The sequence below is a fragment of the Tribolium castaneum genome, chromosome 1 (genome assembly GCF_031307605.1).
Source record: "Tribolium castaneum strain GA2 chromosome 1, icTriCast1.1, whole genome shotgun sequence".
Lineage (NCBI taxonomy): Eukaryota > Metazoa > Arthropoda > Insecta > Coleoptera > Tenebrionidae > Tribolium > Tribolium castaneum.
Genome location: NC_087394.1, coordinates 30896091 through 30922851, shown reverse-complemented (window position 1 = coordinate 30922851; position 26761 = coordinate 30896091). Strand labels below are relative to the sequence as shown.

Below are 26761 nucleotides of genomic sequence, written 5' to 3'. Positions count from 1 at the left end.
TCTCGGTATTCTCAACCAAGCAACTTTCGTATAAGGATTTTACACAGGCTTAGTTTGATCGCTTTCCATAACCAAAATGTCATCTAATCCTGATGCAGTTCAACCTCTAGTTCAGCATATAAAAATGTAAAAATATTGCAATCCGATAAGACGCTCTCCGATATTACCGTTTGCATAAATTAAAATGAAACAAAGCTCATCTCGTTTCTACGGAGACACGTAGAAAGGCAAAAGCTCTCGGGGGCCGCGACGATTCAATTTTCACATTCCGTAATTACAGATTTTCAGCTACGAGTCGACCGAAATGAAATTTCTTTTAATAAAGATTATACGTGAACAAAAAGTGTAAACTGTAGGAAAATCATAAACTTGTGTGAAGTAAAGGAAAATCCAACGTTGGTTAACTTGTTTTGGTTGTTGAAATTGAACGACTGTGATCCAATAATTGGAGCGGCGAAATATCTTCGAGTAAACTTGAATCAGGATGTGAACTGTAATAGCTTGTGTTTCCTTGTTAGAAATGGCGAAAGCCACTTCACCTCTCGAGTCGTCCATCTGGTTTAGTGAATAACGTTAATCTACTCTCTTGGTTTTCCTTCAAATTCTTTCTAATCCCGCTAAAGATTAAATTGATATCTACAATAGTCATTAAGTTAACGTATCTCTAAAGAACTGCTCTTGTTAAATTTCCAACGACCGAACCCTCGAGTCTCTCGACCTCCGCCAAATTAACTTCAAACGTCAAATCAACTTTAGTGTAAAGGGGACAGCGACGCGGTTAATCTTTTGCTTTTATTCCGACTGTCATCAGGAAATAATCCTAATTATAACTTTGGACAAAGTCGCAAGATGATTTATCTAATTTTACATTTTTCTATTCAATAAAAGTGAAAACTGCGCTCGTTTCATTCGGAACGAATCGATACGTTTCATATGTATGAATATTTCACTTTTTTACTTCGACGAAAGGAAGTCAGAGGAGTGTTTCCTGGCTCCCCAAAGGACTGTAACATGAAATAGAATTTCTACAACAGCACCCACTATAACAGATACAATCAGAACTCACAACCTAGTCACATGTCAATAACAGACACGTCAAACAAGGTCAGGCTATATATCTCCACAAAATGTATCTCGAGAACGACTCCGACGTCCTCAAGAGAAAAACCAATCAATTTGTTTACTCAAACAAGAAATTTGCACGCTTGTAGCCACGTTTTGTGATATATTCATTTGAAAATGACGATTAAACCATATAAACATTCTCAAACACCTAGTGGATTAATTTATTATTTATTATAATTGGTTGCATCTAAGGAAATTTCAAGGTACATTTTTGGAAAAAAGTAAGTTTTGAGGTTGGTGCAGAATTGGTGTGTTTGTGGAAACGCACGGATTTTTCTATATTGGACATAAAAGGAGCAGGAGTAAATGTGTATTTTTTGTATGTCGTATGTGTCCGTAATTTATCTTTCATTTAATTCCTTTTATTTTTGGCAGTAAAACGCCCGTAAAGCTAATAGTCATACTCATAAATTTCGTTATATCAAGACCGCCCTCAATCGTCTAGAGATATCTAATAAAAGCAGCGTTTCGAATATAGATCGCTCATAAAGATATCCAAGTTTTATTTCAAAATGATAAACGATTTTACAACACTTTTATAAATCATTATTTAAAAACAGTTCCATATGTACGAGCAAGACGCAGCATAACTTTTCGGAATAGAGTTATAACTTTCATAGAGCCCGGTTTTACTCTCAACAATAGAAAACTTTGATTTCCATTCTACGAAAGAAATCGTTTATTCCGGCACGCAAAGGAGTCGGAGTTTATTTTGATAGGTCATAACGTGGAAAACGGAAATCTGCTTGGACGTGCGAGATGTGTTTAATAAAACCGAGTTTGAATGTCCTGATGAAAATGAATGCTTACACCAGCGGACAAAACTCTGATTGGATTGGGCACTGGACCATCGCGACTCTCAACCATTTTCCAAACTGTCCGGCATTGACAAAATTAATTAAGTCGTAATTTTCGATATCAGGCGATCATTCGCCCGCACCCGTCAAAGGAGCGCTTCAGGGAGAAAGTGCTTGAGCCAACTTGGAGATGGGTGACCCAGATTTTGCCCCAACAAAAGATTTAAAACGAGGAAATATTATTGACTCGCTGTTTCGTCCAACACCAAAGCCATGATTAAACAATTTTTCCTGCTATGTTTGGTAATTTGTAATATTTGGCAGAGTAATCTCGAGATCGTACGAGAAAAATAACCTTGGTGGACCCTTGTTGCGTCCATTTGCGTTTATCAGATAAAATAATGTTTGGGGTTTATGCGAGGTGACGTGATTGTTATTTTTCGTTCTGAGGTGGATGAATATCGGGCGCATAAAAATGAGCTTGAAAATAAGATCTCATATCGGATGGTCGTTAGAAGGGTGTGATAAATGGGTCACATCTCTGGATGATAATGAAATATTGGAATAGCCTGAGCAGCAGGAGTCTCGATACCAATATCTGAAAGTGCCCCCTTAGTGCTCCGCTTCCCACCTACTCCCTTCTTTACGGGATTAAAAAACGACCACGTTTCCTCGTAAATAACAACATTGTTGCATAGACGAACCGGTCACTGGAGGCTCTGCTCCTTAAATCAGGCTTTTTATTCCGCAAGGACTCGCATAATTATGCGAATTAGAGGCAAAGTCACGTTGTCCTTGTTGTTAATTGTGGAAATATTTGAGTTTCCGTTTGAGCGCTTTTATAGTGAACTTGGTTCAATCGAGTAAAATGCTGCAATAGCCGAAGCTAAGAGTCTGGGACGTTGCCAGGTACTCGAATTGAGATATATTGAGTTATAACCGTCTTGCTGATACCGGCCTTTCCTAAGGGTGTGGAACACTTCCGGACCCTTCTGAAATTAACTTTTACAGGGCGACTCACCTTTTTAATTAAACCTAGGTAATGGCGTTTTAATTGCCATAACGTTTAATAAATTATCATTACGGCGACTAAAGCACATGCTATATCTATTTACACAAAATTTACGACAACGATAATGGAAATTTTGCTTATGGAAAATTCACCCTATCCCTAATAAAGTGCCTCAACAAGGCCCACAAAAAACTCATGTTTGTACTCTTAATACTCGACCAGTTATCAGGAAATCAGTTATTTTGTAATCGTCTTGAGACGCGCAAAGCACAATTTATTGCAGCAAGAAACTTAACAACCTGCATGACCATCCCCAACATCGATTACAGCTTAACATCATCTACGTGGAAACTTGATAAAACAATTAATTTCCTTGTAAGCCTCAAGCCTTATTACTACACCAGTGTAAAGTCACATTTGCTAATTTTGTACCAACATCCAACCTCTAATGGAAAATACATTTTAAAAAAATTATAAAAGCTCAGAACTTAGATTTATTTATTATTCCAAATGCCAAATAGAGTGAAATCGTTGTGAAACCTTTGTTTATTTAAGTATTTATTGGAGTCGTAAGTTAGTAACACTTGAATGTAAATTGGTGGTGCTAGTTAGATCCCCGTTCTATGGGTTTTTGTAATAATGTGTGGCTGTCCTGGAGATGCAAGTTTAAAGTTGTAATTGCCTCGGCAAGTTAGAGACCGATACTGAGAGTCGAGTAACGCAATTAGCGAAATTTTTATTATTGCCTTTATCTGCATAATTAACGAGTCCGATTGTGCGGGCCGCCGTAAAAAACTTGGCTTGGTATCTGTTTCCATGTAAAAATGACCGAACCTCCGACGGCAATTAAACAAACATTTTAATTACCGAATGTAAATGATACACATTAAAAGGGGACTTTATTTGAACAGAAATTAATCGAAAATGAGAATAAAAAATGATAATTTCGTTCAGGGCTGCGCCACAATAAAAATCGTTGCGGTGGCTGCACTCCCTGACATGTGGGCTGCTTTAAATTTTGAACAATAGCATTCTCGCCTTCTCGTCCATTCCTGCTTCTCACTGTGGTTATTGCTGCTTGCAAATTATTAAATTGCCCGCGAAATCTGGCCAATTTCAAACATTAGTCTTTGTTTTCTGGAGCTATAGCTCAATATGAATGTTTTATTAAGTGGAAAAATTTATGTGGATCTAGCGACTTTGCAATCTAGCCTGTGCTTTTGATTTGTTGCTAGGCCGACAGGTGGACTCATTAGGCAAAATGTTGGCGATATTTTTGCTTTTCCTGTTTCGAAATGCACGACACTGTGACAAGTGACATGTTTCACGTTTCCAGTGCATTTTTTGGGTTTTATGGAACATGGAGGCTTTTACCGAATTATTGTTAAAAAATTTAAATTAACTTCTAATAAAGTAACAGGACGATACCTATTTAAAAGGACGGGATTTACGCTCTGCTGCAAAAACTTTCTTTAGAGTTTTCTCTTGATACATTTCACTTATTGGATCCTTCTAAAACAAATAAAAGTTTATAACCAAACAAACCATTGATTTTGCCCTTGTAAGTGAATAAAAGATCGCTGTTACACATGTGTTCGAAAAAGTTTACGACAAATGTTTCTCAACTTTGAACATTATTGGTCTTAAAAATTCTTTACTTGAATACACTTCCAATTACCCTTGTCACAAAATAAGGTTCCAATTTTTTTCTTAAAAGCTAAAATATGTTTGACGAAAATTATTTGTGTTTGAAAAGTGCGTGTGACTTTCCAAACTTTTGAATTTTGAAAATCGGGAATCTGTTCTGATGAAAATACAAAACAAAAAGTGGTTTATTAACAAAAACAATGTTTTAACGTTATTGTTTCAAATGAGAAATTTCTATACAAATAGGCGATTATGACAAATAGATGACAAGCGCTATATTATTATGGCGGTTTATTGTTTTTATTTCATGTCGTTAATTATTCCACCACAATGGAGTTCAATTTATAAAAATGGCGACAAAATACATTAAATGAATGCATATTATGCAAAAATTTAAAATTGTTTTAACAGACATCAGTGGGTTTGAAAACCGCCGGTTGTATTTTATGTCGCTGTTAACAAGAGTGAATTCGTCGATTAATTGATTTAATTCACTAATTTGGTTCGTGATAATAATGGGAACATTATTCACTTGTGTTTATTCAAATTGTAGCAAATGTAGCGTTTTAAGTGTTTGGCGTAAATGTTAAATCGCGAATTTCATATAATTTTCCAATGCTTTAACAAAATGTCGATAATGGAAGGGATTTACACCAATTTTAGACAGTCGGGTTTAATCCTAAATAATTTCGCCAAAACTCGATGTTGGAGTTTTTCTGTTGGCGATTGGGAATAGTTTCCGTCTCTGTAATTTAGTCTTTCTGCATGGGATGGAGATTTCAGTGTTGTCCAAGTAAACATTTTAATAGGAATTAAAGTTCTCGTGTGTTTAGTCGAAATGCTAACAGCATATACGAAAGCGGTCATTGCTGGACCGTGTTTTAGTCGAACGATTCGGGATTTTGCCGCCCTTCATTGGAGGCAATACATTTATACCGATGGCAATTTTGTTGTTGTGTTAATCGAGCAGTTTAATGGCGGGATTTCGGGATTAGCAAGTAATTTATATAATATGAAAAGCATTCAATAACATGTGATAAAGCTGCCAAGTAGGTCAGGCGAGAAATATTCACCGATTTTATTATTCCAATTCAATTCAATCGGACGTTTTTTTTTCCAAAATAATATTGTTGAAAGCATTTCACTCACCTATCATTGCTATTCTGTTGCAGGGTTTGCAGCTGGCGCGCTGACTCGGTAAGTGATTAATTTTTGGACGAAAAATATGTTTATAATAACTTAAATTCAATTAATTCATCGTAGAAAATGTCTTTAGAAAAAACTTTTGATAAATGGCCCGTCTGCAACAATGGATGGTGATCAAAAAGTCATTAGAGTCCGATCCAACCCCGCGAGCTTTTGTCTCTATTCCTACATGATTCAGACTTTCTCTGCATAGCAGTTCCTTGGGTTTTTATACGAGACATTAAACTTTTTTGGGGCCGCTTTCTTTTTTAAAGTTACAGTTTAAACGTCCGACTTCAAAGGGTCGCCTCGATCAAGACTCGTTTAATTACAACTCGAGAAAAAATTCTTACAAGGGAGATTTAACGCAAATTTTGTCAAGCCTTTACAATTTCAGAAGGAACATGGCACAATTATAATTATAAGTTTACTGATCGAAATGACCCAATTTTTGTACCTACACTTGAGTTTGTACTCGTGCATCTTTTGGCGCACATTTGTTTGCCTAGATTTCCATTTATTGCCACTTTATGTTACATATTTCGTAAAGACAACAAGCGAGCAGCAAAATCTAGATAAATCACAAAGAGTCGGTCGATTTTATGCAGGAAAATAGTTTTACGACTGCAAGTCTGTAATCTCATCTTGTTTGTGGAATAAAAGCAAACTATGAAAATATAGTTCATGCACGCTATCCTGTGGTCGGTCATGTGATATCAAGGTTATGTGCCTGGATGGCACCCCAAGGCAGGCAAGAGCGTTCAGCAGAAAGCACACTCAAGCCTGACGTTTTGTCTTTTATATATGTATCTACCGGGCATTTTTTGATATTTTCAGCTTCCATTAGAGTTTATTGCTTACGACAGGATCGTTATCGCGCCGAAATGACCCCCTCAAGCCCGTTCCTGATAGGTACTTACCCATCTGACAGCGCTTTATTGCAACCTCAAGTAATCCTTTAAGTAATTAAACTGGGCAAGTGAAATTTCCTTCATCTACATTCGGGTTAAGTCTGGCTGTTCCTTTCCCATTCTCCCAGAGACTTGCACAGTCGTTGCAGATCTAATAAATATTTTTCCATGCAACTTCTTGATTTTAATTAGAAAGTAAATTAGCTTCGTTATAAAACAAAGAGGAAATATTATTATCTCAGACGGGCCCGATAAATTCATAAAGTACGCAAGGTGTTTTTAGCACGTCTGAAGTAATTAATAATCGCATATTTTTATGCACAATGCACGAGTTAATTATGTTAGTGAAGTTGCAGACCGTTTAACGACTCTCGAGAACCCGGGGAAAAATATAATGCCTACTTTTAATTAACACGTTTACACTGTCTTAATTTTGCAAACAACTACTGCATTGTCTAGACAAGCAATTCGTGGAATGAATTCTTTACAAAAGCGCCTCTGGATACCGGAACATTGCAGATTTGCTCCTACTCATTCAATGGAGGAATTAAACGCCGGAATTAGTTAGAAGAATCAAAGTTATAAATTAATTAAACTCGGATATTTCGAATATTTTATTCCCTTTAATAGATTTGCACGCCAAGAATTCAGCCTTTGTGTGCACCTCGGAATTGTACTCACACCTACATACCTCAATATTTCCAGTTAAAAAAATTTAAACAGGGAATACTAAAAGTTAGAAAAATTGTTCGGGTGTAATTATAAATAAACAAATATTTTCATAATCTTCAAAATAGTTAAAAGTTAAGAAGGACGTTATGTTTGTTGTGTGCTCATCGTAATAGGGTCAACATTGGCTTTGTTTTGAGTAATAAAGAAGCCTTGCAATGATTTGAGGTTTATTCGAATCAATTAAGACGTGAGCGCGGCTTTAGTGGAAGTTATAAAGAGTCGGGAGTGAATTTCTGCTTACAACTAAGACACACAGATGAGAGCTTTTGATCCTGCAAATTAGATTCACGCCACACATTCTCTATCACTCTCGTTTAAGAGTGGAGTTTTGATGCAAACTCGGGAAAGCTGCACCACCGACAGAGGGAAAGATGAAAGGGTAACAGAATTAGGAGACCGTCGACTCCTAGAACCCGGATCTTATTTCCCTAAAGTGTACACATCCTATTTGGGACTTCATATTGGAACAGGAAGCTGCATATAAAGGGATGAACCAAACACACTTACACGACAGATATTGTTTTCCCGTTTGAATTTATAGCGCAAGTTATACACGAGATTTTCTTCGGAAAGTTGCTTCTTTCGAGGATCGGCTGTGATTAACGAAAAAGTCAACTCGGTGTGCGTGGCGTGGCGGTGATAAATTTGCCAACATGTTCGCTTTATGTCACCACTTCCTGTCACAAACACGCGAATTAAAATGGCGCACTTTAGCGAAATCGCCATGAAATTATATCGACTGAAAACTACTGAGCTTTTCACTAAAACCACTTTTTACTTTTCCGCAGCGTTGCTTTTAAAGAAATGTGTTTTCAAAGGTCGAATCTAGGACTTCATAAAATCTTTATTGCTGCTAGGATTACCCCAGATCCTCACATTTCTTCACTGCAATACTTTGGATATGGTTATTAGCGGTATTGCGGCTCCCGAAAAGAAACATCGCTATTTACGGCCGAAATCACTTTTAACGCAAACATAAATTCCACCTCTGCAGGCTTAAATCTACGCAAACGTATTAAACAGTTTTTAAATATCATAACCACATTTAATCAACACTTTGGAAAAAACACCAGTAATTGAAAAATATTAATTCATTCACATAATTATAATAATTAATTAGTCGCATTTAAAGGTTCTTTCATAAAGAGGAAATGGTTTCTGTAACAAGTGAATAATACAGATTCTCAAGTTTGATGAACCTACAAGTTCAGTTTTCGTTGGAACTTAATATTAAAAGAGTCATTACTTTGGTATAGGAAATTGAAAAGACCTATTACGTTAAAAAAAAGTTTCTTGTTTAAAAATCTACAAAATTCTCAAAATAGCAGTGACGGATGAGTTAAAAGCTTAGAAGCGGTTTAGCACATTGCGGCAACATTTTTTTATAGTTTCACTTAAACTAAACTAAAAAAAAAATATAACCAGAGTGTTTAGTCGTTTACTAGTTGGTTATTTTTACATAAAAGTTTTTGGCAAGTTGTGGCGCATTTGTAACTATTTTGCTAAGGTTTTTATTGTGGCACAGTGAAATTATCGATGGGAATAAAGCCGAATTGATCTGAAAAGTTGTTTACAACCGCCACAAATCAGTTATCTCGAGCATCTCAACCTCGTTTGCGACCTCAAAGGAACAAAGCCAGTGTATAGTAGATGGGCATGAATCGGGTCTCACAATATCGCTTCAGAAGCGCGTCTTTGACATATATAATAAAGAGATTTTTGGAGATGGATAACGCTCATTCCCGGCGAAATTGCTAGTTTGCTTGCCTTCCTCTCCGTTTATTAGCGAATCGTTTCAAAACATTTATTATTAAAGCTTTCCAACTTATAAGAAGAGAAAAGCGTTCTAATAAACACTGCCAACATCCTGTAAAACGCGCGATCCTGGCAGTAAGTGGGTATATTAGAAAGGACGGTAATTAAGAGACTTTCGGAATGATCGAAGCGGATATGACGCATTAAGAAGTTTTATCTGCAATAACTCCATTCAGCCGCTCTTCCATTTCTTGCCGTCTCCGTTGCGCCGCCAGTTGTGGCGGTTTCGCCGTCCTGGCCATATAATAAAATTAATATCGACACGTTACTCTGGCGGAAATCTAAGATATTCGCCGCACACTAAAGCGTCACTCTTATATTATAAACGTGGTAAGTGTTTGCCATAAAGGAGACAAGGCAACATTCCTAGGTCTTATTAAAGTTGCGCCATCAAAGCCTAAAAGTTACTTCCTAGAAACTAGTCGATCAAACGCGCCAAAGAATGCCAACTACTTGCGCATACGTTTTACACTTTGGCGCCTCCTCCACGCAATTGCGCTATTTTGTAAATTTCTGAAACAATAATTATTACTGAAGGCGCGCTAATGGGAATTTTAGAGGCACGGATGAATAGGATGGAACTAATAAGAAGCTGAAGTAGCCGGGGCGGAAGACCGAATTTTAATTAGAAAGGATGTACGCTCCATAGATTCGAGATATTATCCTCATCTTTAATCTTGATATTACATTATGTGCATTATGAAACGGCGCTGCTTATTTCTACGATTCGCATTCTACTGCGTCCACATATTCATTCTTTACTTTACAAAATCTAATACAAAAAACATTCTTCTGCTTTAAAAGATATTTAACTTCTTAGTGCTAAAAAATTAAAATTGATAAAAGTTTGTAGTGGCGTATTATTTGAAATTGGGCCAAAATGAGTGTGCCGTCTCTGGACGAAGCCTAATTTAAAATATGTGCACTCTGGATTGGAGTAAGATTTGGCTTTAATAATAATTACAGGCGCGGCTTTTGTAGGTAAATGTGTAATTCGTGATAATTTATAACTCAATTCCGAACTTAACTCCCCGAGCTGTAATCGGGTGCACTAATTGCGGTTTCAGCGAAAGAATTACAACGATAAATATTTCGATTGCAGAAAGGGTTCCGGTTAATATTCGGCGCAGTTCCTGCGAGTTCTTCTCGTGTTTACTTTCGCACATATACCTACGAGGACGACGTTTAAATTAAACGGCAGGAGAGTTCCGGCAGACTGCCGGCGATTTGTCCGGTACCAAGGGAAAAACCGAACTGCCTCCGGCCGACATAACGTCAACCCTTTAACGGTCCTCGTCCACAAAGACGAAAATTTATATTAAAAACTTGTTCACAGGCGAAAACCTAATTTTGTAAAACCCACCCAACGAGCAAAATGCTAAATTACACACACCTACTGCCTCATTTCGCGGCTGTGACAATTAAAGTACTACTTCATCAAAATATTTGGATTTGTGTCAATAAGGAGGAGAATTTAAACCGCTGGCAGGATGGAGCATTCGTTTCATTTAATTATTGTCTGACTAACTTTTACCCGGATACGAAATATAGTGGAAGTTCACTTTAATTGTTTGATGTGTTCTCGACTAGCTCAGAATAATATAACACTGTAACAAGCGAGCTTTCGGGAATCCGGAGTTTCACGGTTGATATCGTCCGAGAATCATTCGGTTTGAGTTTTTTACACGATCGCCGCAATAAAAAGCACCGAATTTGGGACTTGATTTATGAAAGGTTTGTTCAAGAAGTAAATTTTATTATGACAAAGAGGATATCTAAGTTGAATGTAAAATAAATAAGAAAAATGGAAAAAAGATAAAGGATGGCTGGAGAGAGGTTTGTTTGTGTTATTTTTTAACGAAAGATCTCTTCAGACCACTTTATTCACCACCGAAATTTTTCATTCTTTCATTTTCAGCCTATTCTTACCTGACTTGCCGAGTTTCCCTTAGGGTAATTGTTTTTGTAATACAGCAGTAATTTTTCACTTAAAATATCGCAACAAAAAATTACATTTTACATTAAAATGCAATGAAAACACGAATGTTTTATAAAATAATAACAATACCTTTTTTGATAACTAATAAAAACAAATCGTTTCGTGGTTTGCGTAATTATCCAGTAATGCGTTATTTTACAAACAATTTTTAAATGAATTACTGAAATGGAAAATGTTGCAAAAATACATTTTCGTAAAGCAGTTACAAGTTTTGAGATAACTGGGCCGGAAGCTGATTTTCTCTTTTTCACTAGATACACATAAATAGGCCCCTGGGACAAGCACACGTCACTATTCTCTCAGAATTGTTCTCTATCCGGAATTTCAACTAGATTCCTAGCTTCACAGTTGTATTTTTCTTTTAAAAAATTATATTGCCCACTGCAATCTGTAGAAATTTGCTCAAATCTTTACAATTATTTGAATTTCAAACATCATTTGTACTATTGATTTAATTGAATATTTAATGGTTCAACTACGGTAAACGACTATCATAAGTTCAAATAGAAAACAACTTTTTTGAGACTTTTTGTTTAACTTGAATATTTCTTAACACAAAATTACTAACAGAGATGCCGACATAGAAGGTGTTTCCTTGTTGTATATATTTTACCTCCATGGGTAATTATTGTAACGAGGAAAGCATTTTCTATATTTAAGGATTAAAGCGCTTATTTTGTTTATTAGCAGTGTAGTTGAAATCCTTTTTTCGAAGATTTAAACCTATTTGTCAAAAGAACAGACTTCAATAGATATCTTAATCACTAGATGGAAGGCGCTAGTGCTGATAATTTTGTTGCTAAAAATCCGGAGTTGTTTTATTTCCGCTCCTTTTAAAGTTCTATGAGCTCAGCAAAATAGACTAATACCATCGTGGATTTTAATTGGATTAATTTGAAATTTTCTTGTCGATGAAAGCTGGCGTTAATTATGCGCAAAAGTGTCGTGATGGGTCTTAAATGAAACGTAATAACACGCGTAAATTTATCCTTAGCGTAAACCGGCAAATACCAAAGGGTCATTTATAATCCTATGATTAAATCTGTGCAGATCTGTCGGTCGGTTTGTTGTTCGTTCGCCGGTCGCAGCCTAGCTCCGGCATATATCACAGTTAAATATTCTAATAAATGATGAATGCTGATGCCGTACGGCTGCTGATATTAAATAGGCTTGATAATGATAAATCCACAGCCGCAGTCACCATGTAATATAATATTGGGTGTGATTATGTTACTGGATTAATTATTTGCCGCGATATCAATTAAACCTTGCAATCTACAAAATTAATGTTTTAACGCCGTTCTAAACTTGTACAACTGAACTTTATAATTATGTCTATGTGTTAGATATGCGCTTAATTGGACTGATTGTTAACAATTAATTTCACTCTATCATTCGTAATTTACGGCCCGATACAAATTTAACTGCTACATTCAACCGCATTATTTTTCTTGATAAATCCATTTATCGCCGGAATTGGACGCTCGAATTCGTGCCTATAGTTTGGCGAGACACAGATTTCGATTTCAGAATAAATAATTGATTAAGTGAGTTAGGAAAGGGCTGAATATGCAAATAAATCTCAAGTAAATAATGATATGTATCAAACTCGACTATATGCGGGTGATTTTGGCAGAAACCCTTTATAAACTTTGTTAAGATTTCAGGCTTGCATACTAAATAAGTCGGAGCAACTTTCTAGTCTAAAAGTCATAGGAGGGAACAGAATGTTCATTGCGAACGGAATTAGATTTCCTTATTAAAATTTTAAACTACGTTGGGCTCCAATTTTTTAATCAACAAGAATTAACACGTTTGTAATGCACAGCATTAAGTCCGTTTGCAAATAATGTTAAGTAGTTTCAAGGAAACGGAATTATTAATTTAATTAGGAAGCGTTTACCCTCCCTATAAAAAGGGAATTTTGGCCAAAATTGGATAGAGTGATTCGGTAGACCTATTTAGACTTTTAAACGAACAATGAACGTTATAGGTCTCGATACCCTAATAAAACTTTTGCAGAATTGCATTTAAATATCCTCATTCAGTTAATTCTCTTATCTCGCATTTGATCTCCTCTAAAATTGTATTTCCGTTTTAGCTCGGATTTGTTTGTGTAAATTTCGTGCATTCAAAACTTCATTGAATTTAGTTATTGATTTGCCATAAATTTTACATGAACACAATTTATGAAATTAAAAAAAGCGGAACCAGCAACAAATGTTACTCGGATGCCATAAATTGTTAAAAATTTTAATTCAGTTATTAACAGAGTTTGTTTTCGAGAGCCGCTGTTAATAAAATTTTGTGTTAACCGAAATACCGCCGTGAAAGTTTCGTCGAGATCCGAAAAGTCGCAAACAAGTTTTACGTCCTGTTTTGATAACTAAAAGTCGAAACATTCAAGGTTTAATTTCGACAGTGCCTTTGCTGGATTCCACACATTCTCTCTGTTTGTCATGATAATATTTGTTGTGCCGGAAAACAAAACTTTCGAATGGAAAAAGTCGACTGGTTTTAATTAAAACCTGGAGCAATTTTTTCCCGAGTAATTACCGTAAATAAAGCCAATAAAAAAATCCATTTCTTATATTGGAAAAAAGTTTCCGCCAAAATAAAAATTCAATTGTTTGGCCAATTCGGGATGGGATGGCTATTTGGAATTCAATAGAACTTGAAGCTTTTTTCATGAACACCGGCTGTTTCAAATACAAACTCCAAAGTAGAAGATACTCTAAAGTTTCGGGTATCAGCGAGCTTTGGATATTGCAGCCGACACTATTTGAAAACTTCATTATACCCCTTTAGCACCTCCTAACTATGCCGAGCCGACTTTCATTTCGGTCGCAACGATTTCATTTGCTTTTTCCTCCAATGAAAATTGATGCGGTGCAACTTGAGACCAGCAGGTGATTTTTTCGCGACGTTTCCGGGAATTTATTTTCGATGACCACAAATCAGCCTGCATTAGGGGGTGTGACAAACAATATAATTATATTAGGTTCATCAGACAGGGCACATTAATTCATATATCAAAACATGTCAACTCTCATCAATGACCGGGTTTTTACCAGCAGAATCGGCCCTCGATGCGATCCGAGCCTGATTAATAATGATTTATCGAGTTTGATTATTTTTGAGCCATTATTTATTATTACGCTGCCGCCGAACGCGTCGCTGGACACCTAACTGAAAATTGTCAGAAATTAATTAAAAACTTCACATTTCCAGAAATCACAACTGTTCTGATGTAATTAGTATCCAAGAGGCATTTTCTTCCTACTATCAAATTGTTAAACAAATGTCTTTTAAGAACATAATTATTCTGTTTTTTAGTTCTAATAAGTGGACACTAACAAGGTAGGGAAATTATCGTTTGCTTTTTACTCTTTTGGAATTAAAATTTTGCTGCAATGCCAAATTTTTCTACACGCAAGCAGACAAAAGAGCTGGGAATGACAAGCGTCATAACGATGTTTATCGTTCATTTAGAGCCTTTGTATGGGAGAAGTATGGAGTGAAATAATTTAAGAGGCGTTATTATTCCTTAAGTTTACATAAAACTTGTTAAAGCTTTAGAATTTAAGTTTTCATTAGATGTAAAGTAAGTAATCTGCAGTGGCGTAATATGAGTTTTTAGTGCGAAACCACAGAGCGAAAAGACATTTAAAAGTTGGACTGTAGCGAAATGTTTTCTCGTTGCAAAGTTGTACTCGTTTCCCCTCTCGCTTACCACGATAATTACAATGGTAATGGCGCAATTAGTAGCCAGATAATGAAAATGATAATTTTTAAATGGAGACTTGTGCCGATATAGAGGGTCTTACGTTTTGTATCATTTCAAACTTTACGAGAGCGCGCATTAAAGCCGTTGAAAACTTTTCACAAGTAAATGAATAATCGCACACTTTCGACTACAAGCAACGAATCGACATCACAATTCACGTTCGACACATTGTGGTATTTGCGTTTTATTGCGGCGCTAAATTTACAACGCTTGACGCGGATTTCTCTAAAAAAATTAAGAAATTCAAACTTGTTTGTTGCCACAAAGACTTAACGAATTTATTTAAAGCTGGTACATTTTTATTTACATTTCCTGTACACGTGCTGATAACATGTGTTTCACACCCAAAATTATTTGCGTGAAATATTATGCAATCTGCATTATAGCTGTTGTCCCATTTACATGTTCAGTAGTTACGAGTATAATGAATGGGCATTTTTACACCAAATAATGAAATCGTATTAATTTATTAAAGTACGTAGGTAATTCCGCTAAAAGTAATTAATCACTGTAAGCTTAGTCAACAGAATAGTTTCCTTTTTCGAAAATAAACGGAGCGGAATATACAAATTTATTGCAAGATTAAATTACTTTCCGTAGTGTGTGGGAGCTTCGGCGCTTTTTTCTGATAGTGCTGATAAGGATAAATTTCTAAAAGAACATTGTGTAGTCTTTTGTTTATGTTGCGATTATTCGATGTGGCTTATATGAATGCAATCGAGCTTTAGAGCTTCATTGAACTAGTGAAAGAATATAGATGAGTCCCTCGAGAATATTGAGTTAAAAAAGCTCCAAGTTAATCCAATGAGAAACGTTTATTTGGTTAGCTTAATCTAAATAACATCCAAAGATAAAATCATAACACAATTGAATTAAATACAATCGTTTAAAATTGTCATTAACTAAATCAAAACTAGCAACATTTGTGTTTCTGTGGGCGGTTTGATTTTTTAATGCAGGCGCTAAAGTTTTCATTTGTGCAAATTTCCGCAGCAATAAAGCTCTCGCAGTTGAAGCTGGCGCAATTGATTACCATTAATTGAAGGTCGTTTTGTGTTTTTTACCCATTTTTAAGTTAATTACGCCGGTAATAGATGGGCTTTATTTTTCGCGAGTAATGCAATTACTGCAGGCGCTATTATTCTTTGATACGCACTCATTTCTGTCAGGAGAGTGAGCCGTATCCCGGGCGGACAGGGTCATAGCTCGTATTTATATTTATTCTGTAAAACAGCCACGTACATATGCATAACCCAGTGGACCCTTCGTGCGAATCAAATGAGTTTTATTTATTCTAATCGCAAATGAAATTCCGGTCACTAATTAGAGATACGTGTTTGCCAATCCGGCGACCTGTTAGAGATTGGTTGGTTTCTGCTCTTTCAAATAAAGTCCTCTGTTATTTTATTGAATTGACAGTTGGTTTAATTAATACCGCGCTTTGTGCTTCTAATTTTTTACATCGTCCTCTCAAAGGACGACTCTAACATTCGGAATGCAAATAAGAACCCACCTGAATCACCGTTAATCAGTGGCAATAAATTTTGTCAATATTTGCTCTTTCTTCGGGGCTTTTTCAAAATATGTGTGCTCAATCGATTTGTCTATTTAACGGTGAAAAAAGTGAATTTTTACTACGGACGCTCAAATTAAATGCAAATTTTATGCAAATTTAACCGCCCATATAAGGAATATTAGTTCTGCCGAAACCAATTTGTAATGTTTAAGAGGCCATTATAAGGTCGATAAAAACGACGGAACCACCCAGTACACTAATGACCCGTATGAATTTCGGTTATTAACATCTACTTACTTCATAAATATCCATTATTAGTCGCATAATAACAATGGTGTGGACGAAGCTCTTTCCACGTTCTAACACCATTTTAACACAAATAGCACAAAGTGCAACATACTTGTAATACAAGTGTTGTACTCGTACCTGCTCAATGTACTACGCTTATTACAGAGAAATATAAACATTACTTTTACCGCCAATATGCATTGTACGAGGTTAGACCCAATCTTCAAATTAGGACAAATGCAACTATGGTGGATGCGCCGGGATAATTATATATTTTTTTATTTGTTAGAGAACGCATTTAAAGTTATTTTTTTAAATTTATACTTGTAATTATTAATTACTAAAACGTTTTTTTAGATAAGAATCTTAATGGATATTGGCAAACACAAGTCACAACAATTTATGTTCTGTCTAATCGTAGATACGCGAAAATATTTCCACATTAAATATAAATACAAATTGTTTTACATTTTTTTTTGAAGAAGTACGAGGTTAAATCTAGGTGCCTGGGAGTTCACAAGGGGTAGGTGTTCATAAAAGTGGCTCCAAAAAGTCAGCCTTGTTAAATTTGTTTTTATTTGTTAAGACAAACTTTTACACAAAATTTTGTTAGCTTTCACTTTCATTAAATTATTATAATATTTTTTTATATGAGAAAACTAACAAGCACTATTACTATAACATGTTTTACAACAAATATAACAATTTGTGAGTATCATTTGTAAGTATCAAAGTGTATAAACGCTTTAAAAAATATATGATGTCAATTGCAATTATGGTGGATGCGCCGGGACAATAACAGAATTTATTTAATTCGTTCTTTGTTTAAAAAAATTGTTTTCTAAAATGTTATGGTTTAAAATATTTACCAAATACCTCTTAAAAATATATTAACTTTTAAAAGCAGTTTTCCAAATAATTATTTTGTCGATAATTCAGTGGGTTTTTTCGTTTCGTGCTTTACATACCCGTATACGAAAATTAGATTTCTGTGCCAAAATTTGTACAATAATCACGCTACATTTTCAGTCCATTTCCTTTTTGTTTCGTACATACATACCACTTAGATGCAAAGTAGTTTAATTCTAAAACTAGGTAGTTACATTTCTGGAATTGTCAGAGCGGTTAATGTTTCAGTGAAGGACGTAAAGTAATTGTAACTTTAAATACAAGGTATAAAATAATTACCATCTAATTATGGTAGGAACATAGAGATTGACCCGAAAAGTAATTACTTAATAATCTACCCTGGCTGTAATACGAAATTGAAGCAAGAATTCGCTTAAAATTAAATTATATTTTTCATCAAAATTTTTGGAATACGGTTATCTGTTCTTATAATGGACATTAGAGATTGATTTTTAAGACCAGTTCCAGAATTGTTTTAGTACTTTTTTTTGTAAAATACAATCCAGGACTTTACCAATTTGGTTTGTGGTTGATTTCGTCATTTAATCTGAACAATTTTATCATTAATTAAAAATCCGGGTCGCGTCGTAAAACTCCTAAATTGAAAAACTAATCAGGAAAGAACCTGCGAGGCTGGCTCTTCGACAGCCAAAAATTAAATGATGTCTTACAAAAGTACAAGTTTAATTTGCGTTTAATCGCGACTATGCTAATAGAAGGGTCGACTTTTTAAAATGAAATTCAGGTCTTTTAGTAGGATTTCATTCCATTAGGTGAACACAAAAAGAAGTTGTACAAAATTAATGAAATTCTAACTAGAACAAGCCAGGTGAGTTCACGTGTTCCAGCATGTTGCGCGTAATAGCAAAAACTTGGCTGATATTGTTAGGTATTGATTACAAGTATAAAGTTCGTTCAATTGAGTATCATTTTCAGATAGGAGCAACAAGGGAGAAAATGTTGGTCTCTGTTTCCGGGACGTGGTAATTAACTGAAATCACGTGGGAATTATAAACGGGTCGGTCGGTATGTCACGTGGATTGGCATGGGCAAAGTCTGTTCCATAGCGGCTCATTGTTTTGACAACTGTTTCCAACAGAAAAATTATTTTCCTTAATATTAAAGGAACTGCTAACAAGGATTCTATTTATTGCTTCTCTAAAGTGGAAATAACACAGTTTCAAATTACAAGTACGAAGCCTCGAACTCTGCAATCATTGTCTGGGAGGATAACAGACTAAGTAATCATATAATAAAACATTACTCCACACTAATTGCAAACATTTGAAATTAAGAAGAAACTCACGAGTTTAATCCCTGCAATTATGCTGGAAAGTTTTACTGATATGTTCATGGTGGACTTAACCGGTTACTAACATATTCACTGAAATTGTTGCCATAATTGCGTTTGACTAAATGAGCTGTACTTTTATAATTAGAATCGGAGCTGGTAGAAGCACTTTGGTTTGTCCGAATTGTAAAATGTGTAAAGTTTGTTAAGTTAAATTGCAATTTCACAACTTCTAAAAATATGGTATTGTAAATGTCGGAGTTTAGCAATCACAAACACCCAGCTTTCCGAGATAAATAAGGGTGTGTTATTTACTGTTCTAGTCAAACACCCGCTCATGTAATTAAAGAAATACTAATATTAATGCCCTTTCAGAGCAAACGACTAACGCACTCTCACACACTCTCGAACAAATTAAAAACATAATAAACATGACAAATTAACTTTTATTACACGAAACATTTTTATTAAACGTGATGTACACTCAATTGCAAGACTGTTACATAAAGCTTTGACAAACAATTTAATTTTGTAGAGGCAAAGCCGGGAGGTTATTACAGCACGACCCGAAAAAATAATATTCAAGAATTTTTCCAAACCAGAAATGTAGCTGTCGGTTTGATTTTCCATATCGGAATATTCCAGCATCCACAACACGATCTTCAAGTTAATATAATGTACGTGTTAATGTAAAATGCATGAGCTTTTTTGCTCGCGGATATATCGATACATAGAAAGTGGAGTACGAAATGGGTTAAACGCAGCTTTAAAAGCGTCTTTAGCGAGCTTTTTCGCCTCCTTCCGCTCCCAAGTCCCATTTTATTAAATTATTTAAAATCGCGGTGGTAATAAATCAAAATTTACACCGTATTTGGAATCACTTTATTGAAAATATTTTCTGTGACAACATTTGCATTCGTTGCAGAAATTACCCTCAAAGGGCTGGGCGGCCTGTTTTTGTAGCTAAACCGTGTGTGAAATCCGGTCGCTTCATAGATTTTTTCCGTTCCATGACATGTTCTTGGAGTGATATGAAGTGGTGTGGCTTCAGTAGAATTCCGGGGAGTTGGATGATCTGGTGCAGCGGAGGTGGGCTTTGCTGCTCGTACTTAATTTCACGGCCCGTCGACTTGTTGAGAAACTGACCGAGTCACTCACTCATATACTGACCAAACCTTGGATAACACTTTTATGACAAATCGCACACATTAGTTCGTTTTAACTTGCTGCAGCAGACTCTGCGACTCTATTAAATCAAACGTTACAGCGTCAAAAGAATTTCATGCTGTGGCGATTTTAACGCGTTTTTGATTCATTGTCATACACGCGAGGACTGCATATATCGCCGACATTAAACGGATTTAGCGGATGTCATAATGCAGTTTTTATTGCAGTGTTACGTAAACGCAGCATCGGAGTGGAACGGCGCCGTTTGATCCCGCTTTCCACGGCTCTGGCAACAAATTTTTAAACCATCGATCTAAAAACCAAAACCTTTGTTTTATAACTTCATCTAAACTCGAAATATTCGAATCCACTGTGGGCAGAAAAATTAGCAAAACAGGTCTCAAAAATTTCAAACAAGAAAAGCACTAACAGCACGCTACACCTGGTGCAAAAACCCGGAAAGCGATTTACTTATTAACTTCTTGTATTGCAAATTGTAAAATTGAGCCAGATTGGATAATTTAGCACGAAATGCCCACTAAAATTACTTCCATTCTTGAAATATGGTTTGCGTGGTCGACGATAAATGTATTCAAAGACGATGGGAAACTCGGCGTGTTTGAAACAGTAATTTCAAACCGATTTAGAAACTTCAAGGTCGGTTTCTGTTGACTGCTTCGGAGCAATAATCCGAACAGCCTCAATGAGCACCATTGAGTTAGATTGTATAGTTGGGGTTTATCCCCACCACAGTATTGATATTTTAGGCTTAGGCTTCAAGAATGAAATGATGTAGAAAAAGGAAAAGCAATATTGTGTTTACCGGCGACTTTCTTTTTGATGAAACGAGAGAAAAACTCGCCGAAATATTGCATCTTACGCAACATAATTTTCCTGAATGAAAAGATAGGTTTTAGTACAAATTTGCCATACTTCGTTCTTTGGGCTAGATTTGTATCTAGTCTATTGTGTTGGCTACTAAATTTAATCCTAGCTACGGGGTATAATAGATAAATTCGTTAATCGATGCGACAATGATATATTTGCTGTGATAATAAACCTTTTAACTGTAACTAATTATACGATGTATAGTGTTTGTCCCCTTGTTTGCTTTTTGTTTATATTCCGATTAGTTGTTTCAAAAATAATTGGTTGAATGAGTTCCGATATAGTGGAATAATAACAAGCATTAGAGAAAAGTGGTGTTTTCACATCTTCCATAATAACTAACACTAACTACTCGTGATAATAAAGTCGTCCATGCATAAAGAGCAACTTTCCTGAAATGTAAACGTTATTAAAAGTTCCCTGATCAATATAAGCCACCACACGTTATTGCACTTGTAATAATAAAATAACACGTAAATAAAGAGCGTAAAGTGCCTGCTGGCAAAACACTAATTTTGTTTCAATTCATTTTAACCGAACAATATATAATTTCAAATGAAATATCATTGTGTTAAGAAACAAACATGAAATGTTTTATTGTGGGAAAGCAATTTAAACTTTAGCCAGAAGTAATAATTTCTCTTGACAGATTTATTACTAGAATTCTTGCTTTCAAATGCATGTATAATATTGCAGAATTAGAAATGTGTAATCAGGATTACATTATATTGCAATTCTGGCCATTGAAAAGCTCTCGGTTGTTCATAGCAGGAAGCACGCCGGGTGAAGTTCACACATGAATACTCGCAGATAGTGCTTTATTGCTCATGATCTACTTAGGCATGTGTTTACTTCATTTGGAAATCGGCTCAGTACTCGGCCAAATTAGCAAAAACCTTGTGAAATTTCACAACACATCCTGTGTTTTCGCAGCAAAGCTCGGGCCAAGTTGCATCAAATTGCGAAGTCTGTTTGCACAGGAAGGAAGCGTTAGCAAGAAGCAGCGTTATACCAGTTAATTTATTATGTCGTTTGTTGGAAAATAATCGATAAAATGACAAAACATAAAGAGGAGCTCTGCACCTCTAATAATGGCCATAGATAGAGCTCGGCGGCCTCCGCGCGGTATCGACGAATCAAAGTTACAATTCACTGACAACTTGTAATTGAGTTTGAGTCAGATGAAATGGTTTTGTCGGTTACACCAAGTTTCACAAGTACAGGACTGGCTGAAGCTATTGCTACACATCTACATAACGCTGCAAACTGTCATTTCATATGAAATACGTTTGGGGTTACGGCGGAAGCGTAAAACGTAAAGTTCACGGTGTAGAAAATGCTGAATTTTTTATTCTTTCGTGTTATGTAAGCGGTAACGAGTGCGCATTTCTGTGTTAGAAGCGTGTAATAAAAAGATTTTTATCAACAGTAAAATAGCGAATTAAAAGTTTTCCCTGGCAGTAAATAAGGAATGTTGAGAAGGAGGGGTTCTTACATGCTGAAAAAGTTTTATAATGTTGCGGAGGTGAATTGGGAGACAAATTTCAAGACACTTAATTTTATTTTACCTGCAAACATGCTGACATTTTCTGCTTTATCATTTTCTTACACATAACCATGTAATTTTGCGTTACTTATACCGTAATTTAAATACAGAGTGTTTTAACTAAAAATCTGCATAAAAAAATCAATTTTAAAATAAATGTAGCATTAATAAAGCTTTCCCGTGTAAAAAAGAATATTAAGTGCAGCAAATGTAGCCTAAAATTAAAAGGATTAAAGGGGGCTTACAGAATACAAATTTAAAATTTCATTGAGAATAAAATTAGTTAGGGTTAAGCTGCCATTTACTTTAAATTTCCAAATGGCACATTATTCGTAATTGTTCCAATTAAATCTACAAGTATATTTAATAAAAGTATCCCACCTTTAAATTTTGAGCAAATATTGGAACTTTGCGAGTTTACACTAGAAATATGTAATGGCTTATATTGTAACCGAGGTTATCGACAAAAAAAAATTTTTTTTGGAAAAATGTCTGTTGCTAAACTCGAATTAATTCGTGCTTTTAAGTAAGATCAAACTTTAGAATTTCTAAAATTGTCAAATTTTCTTTCGGTTAATCTTCTTGATTATCTAATGGTTTTAAATAACAAGTAATTTGGCTCATGGGAACACAAAAATTCTCCATTGAGGCAACATGTATTTTGTTGCATCAATTTTAATACGGAACGTTACAACTAAGAGACGTATTTGTTTAATCTTTTTATTATAAATAAAAAAGCAAAGATATTCCGTATTTATTATAACAATAGAAGAGTTATCTACACCACAGACAAAAAAATTTTTCCATAGTAAAAAAACATTAAGTACAGCAAATGTAGCTTGAAATAAAAACGTTTAGGTTTACAGAAACTAAATTAAAAATTTAATTGAGAATTAGATTCATTGGAACTAAGCTACCATTCAGTCATTAAGTAATTATTCAAAGTTACAATAAAATTTTGTGTAAAGCGATACTGGGTTAGCATTTATATTCTTAAAAAAACGAACTTATAATAACACAATTTTTATTTAATGGTATAATATTCTTTTGAGCCAATACTTATAAGATTTGTAAATTACAAATAAATTACAAGACTCAATGGTAGAAAATTTGTTATAATTTTATAGCTAAAATATTCTATTTGAAAACACTTTATTTGTTAAATAAAACTGTAGCTTTTCCGGTAACTTTACCAATTAAATTATTTTTTTAACTAAACGTACAAATGAATTGTAAGGCTGGGTCATTTCTGAGCGATTTACTACGATCTTAACACAGGTTTAAAAAAATTGTAGTAGAAGTAATATTTTAAGTGTAAAGTATTTTCATTTATTTTAATATTAACTATGTGAGGTGTGACTATACAAAGTGTCTTATAATTAAAAAAAATGGTAATACCTGTATCATTATGTTACATGTTTTGTTGCAGGTTATTTTTTGGTAAAGGGACCACTGATATGACTAGATGTAAGTATTTTTTCCTTTTTTCCTAGTTGGTAATAATTGCTCCGCTACCACTACAAATTGCTTCTTGTTTATCTAATAAATTTATATTAATATATCCTTGTATTACAAAAATTGAAATAAAAGGTCATTTAAATAAACTGATTATGCGGCGAAATCGCGATGTGATTTTTTTATTACAAAAAGTGTTTATTAATTTTCATTTTGCAATAGAGACTTGTTGGACCAAAATTTTGCAAATGCGTCCGTTCGGCGCCTAATTTCGCCTAATGCAAATGTGCTCAAGCGTTCCGTTTACGATGCCCCACTTATCTAATGGCAGTTGTACACCAGTTTGATATTCATTTTATTTTGGTCTAAACGTGCTGGTGGTTATTAAATGTGGGAAAATAAATGATGCCGGATTTGTTGAAGCGTAGGTTCGCGAGAGGCGTGCCTCTGGCAAGCAGAAGACCGTCCATCACCCCAAGCTCAATCACGGCAAAACATCGGCCGTTCGAAACTAATTGTCGCATCGATCACCTGGACCGAAGCCTTGCCAGAATATGACTCCATATATCTCTGCAGTTTGTTGCTTCAAAGAGCACACCCTTTTGTTTATTAGTCTGGCCCTTCAGCCATCGCTATTTGTCACTAACGTAACACTTTACTAGATGGAGCTTTCATTAGGCGGGAAAAAACGAGCCCACGCTACGCTGACATTTCTGCACTCTGCAAAATACACACTGTAAATTTAACAAAGCTCTGCCATGAAAGAGATTAATTGTTTGCTTATCGGGGTCTTTGTGTGCTCATTTTTTCCCTTGACGGTTTATTGTGGTCGCCAAATTGTTCTAAACAGATTCAAGGGTGGACGCTCACCTGATTTCCTTAATTAAATCGATTTGCAAAACGGTTAAGAATTACATTCGAGGGACTCATAATGCGATTTGCAGAATGAATAACGACCGCTTCCTCTCTTCCCGTCGTAACGCTAATATTTAACAGAGGTTTAAATTATCGAAAACTTTAATTTAAGGAAACACTCCAGTAATTTCTGAAAGCGAACTTATTAATTATTGATCCAGACTTTGAGTGAAATTAGAAATTGATTAAAATATTCAAAAGCCCCGTACGATTAATTGATTTCTCCTATAATAACGGAACAATCAAGAATTTATGACAAAATTACAAAAACGACACGAAGTTTCATTGCAGATGCCTAAAAATAAAGGAACTAAATATCCAACAAGTAAGAAAATATTGACTAACTTGACTTTTGTGTTGGCTGATTTTGCCAAATATCACATTTCAAACCCTCATTTTTTTAATTTTAAAATTATTAAGGAAATCAGCTGTATGTTCTTTATAAATTTGAAAAAAAAATGATATAATAATTTTATAATAAGAAATGCTTCGTGGTCAGTCTAGAAATTCACATATTATGTAATTTTAGTTAAAATTCTCACATAATTGCCCAAACCGCTTCATGCCGTAGAAAATATCTTTTAAAATCTCGGTGATGTGGTTTTAATTGCGTTTTTCTCCGCTGAATTCTTCCATATTCATTAATAAAATTATTTAGGTTGGGCTAGGTTGGGTGTATGAAATGTAACTGATCCTTTACACACTTCGTGATGGTAATATGTGGGTATTACGCCGTATTAAAAAGCATAATTTATAACTGTCACTGACAAAATGGGTTGCATTAGTGAATATATCAAGCAATGTCATCACACTTAATATAAACCGTCCTAGATCCCCACATCCGAGAATTTTTACGTGATATTTATTTCGAGCATTGTTGAAAATTCGGATAGTTCGCCGAGAGGGTTAAAAAAGTTTGCTTTTTAAATCAGTTTGGGGTGTACTTTTACAAAGTTTTATGGCTCGAGGAACAGTTTCGGTCCACCCCATTTCTGATTAATTAGGTGAGTGTTGATGATCCCAGCCATTAGGATGATTCATGTCTCCGTGGTATAGTAATTAGCTGTGCTCCGACACCAAAGTTATTGTGTTAACCTTTACGAATTCGCTTAACCGATTAAGGGCAATTTATTACTTATAATAGTGGAATTGGAAATTATTGATTAGTTGCACAGTTAACATTAAACATTTAAACAAAATCCACCTTCATTTATTATTAAGTGATAAATTGGATTTTGCATTGTTAATTGAAAGGTGACATAAAATGATAGGGTTGGAGAGTATTTGCAAATAATGCAAATTCCTATGCACCAAAGCACTAACTTGACAATTGGTTCGTTTAAATTATTGACATTGACTTAATTAGGAACATCTAGATAAAAATTTAAATTGGTGATAGCGCCGTAATTACGTTATAATCACAGAGCGATTTTATCAGCAAACTTAGGAAACTGAAATGATCAGCTTGAAAAAAAATCCGAATTGTGGCTGAACGTCCAGCTGCTGAAAATTTATCAATGTGAATTATCGTTGGTTTGTTTAAACGCAAACAGCAATTATATTTTAATTCTCCGACGCTTGAACGTTAGTTGTTTGAATTGTTTAGGTAACTCGGTGCTAGTTTATTCAAGTGCCAACAAATTTTGAGCCATTTATTTTAACACAAATTTAATTATGCTGAGGCATTAGCAACTTGCACATTTCTCATATTTGTGCGAACTCTCGTGAAAGAAGCACAGGTGTCCCAGTTAAATTTTTACGTCAATAATTTTATTA

General features: G+C 35.0%; 1 long non-coding RNA gene across 2 annotated transcripts in view; it reads left to right on the top strand.

Annotated features, from left to right (window-relative positions):
- Positions 1-26761, top strand: part of LOC107397542 (uncharacterized) — a 106767-nt gene that overhangs the window by 24863 nt on the left and 55143 nt on the right. For both annotated transcript variants that reach the window (XR_001574629.2, XR_010336291.1), the window contains exons 3-4: positions 5754-5778; positions 24045-24082. This is a non-coding gene — a long non-coding RNA (uncharacterized LOC107397542). The remainder of the gene's footprint in view (positions 1-5753; positions 5779-24044; positions 24083-26761) is intronic.